Source organism: Oncorhynchus clarkii, unplaced genomic scaffold, assembly GCF_045791955.1.
Source record: "Oncorhynchus clarkii lewisi isolate Uvic-CL-2024 unplaced genomic scaffold, UVic_Ocla_1.0 unplaced_contig_5657_pilon_pilon, whole genome shotgun sequence".
Classification (NCBI taxonomy): Eukaryota; Metazoa; Chordata; class Actinopteri; order Salmoniformes; family Salmonidae; genus Oncorhynchus; species Oncorhynchus clarkii.
Genome location: NW_027258080.1, coordinates 21,937 through 23,307, shown reverse-complemented (window position 1 = coordinate 23,307; position 1,371 = coordinate 21,937).

Sequence of the window (1,371 nt, the reverse complement as noted above, 5' to 3'; positions counted from 1 at the left end):
GTAGTCTTTAATAGTCTATCTCTCTCTCTCTCTCTCTCCTCCCCCCATGGTGATAAGCTCTGTCAGCAACACTTACCACTGAGTGTAGTGTACAAGGCCAGTTCCAGTACCATATTTACAGGGATACTAGAATGATAGATAAACATTAGATACTTTGTCCATGTAGTGTATGTGGACACCTGCTCTTCAAACATCTCATTCCAAAATCATGGGGATTAACATGGAGTTGGTCCATATTAAACCTAGCATCAGATCAGTCTTAATTAAACCTGGCTCCATATCAGACTGTAACTAAACCTGGCTCAATATCAGACTGTAACTAAAACCATTCTGTTTCATTTGTACTGTTGCTGGGTAATGCTTGTGTTAGGGATGTATTCAAGGACAGATTCAAGGCTGGATACGAGTGCAACCTTAACAAAATATTCTTTATAGAGGGTTTTAAATTCCGTGTGGTTCAACAAATCAAGGTCTTGAAAAAACACAAAGACACACACACACACACACACACACACACACACACACACACACACACACACACACACACACACACACACACACACACACACACACACACACACACATACACGACATAACGAAAAGTTTGTGGACACTTGCTCCTCAAACATCTCATTCCAAAATCATGGGCATCAATATGCAGTTGGTCCCCCCTTTGCATCTGTAACAGCCTCCAGTCTTACGGGAAGGCTTTCCACTAGATGTTGGAACATTGCTGCAGGGGCTTGCTTCCATTCAGCCACAAGAGTATTAGTGAGGTCGAGCACTGATGTTGGGTGTTTAGGCATGGCTTGCAGTTCCCGTTCCAATTCATCCCAAAGGTGTTCGATGGGGTTGAGGTCAGGGCTCTGTGCAGGCCAGTCAAGTTCTTCCACACCGATCTTGAAAAAAATGTCTGTGTGGACCTTGTTTTGTGCATGGGGGCATTGTCATGCTGAAACAGGAAAGATCCTTCCCCAAACTGTTGTCACAAAGTAGGAATAACAGTATTGTCTCGAATGTCATTGTATGCTGTAACTTTAAGATGTCCCTTAAGTGATGGGCTGTGGCTGAAATTGCCGAATCGACTTATTTGAAGGGGTGTCCACATACTTTTGGCCACGTAGAGTATGTTTATCACATGACCTAGGTGACTAGGTCATATGATAAACAGAGTAGCAGCATGTGAGTGAGTATGCGTGTGTGTTGTCAGTAATAAATATACATTTGTGTTCATAATATGTGTGAGTGATCAAATGATGGAGTGTGTGTGTGTGTGTGTGTGTGTGTGTGTGTGTGTGTGTGTGTGTGTGTGTGTGTGTGTGTGTGTGTGTGTGTGTGTGTGTGTGTGTGTGTGTGTGTGTGTGTTGGAGT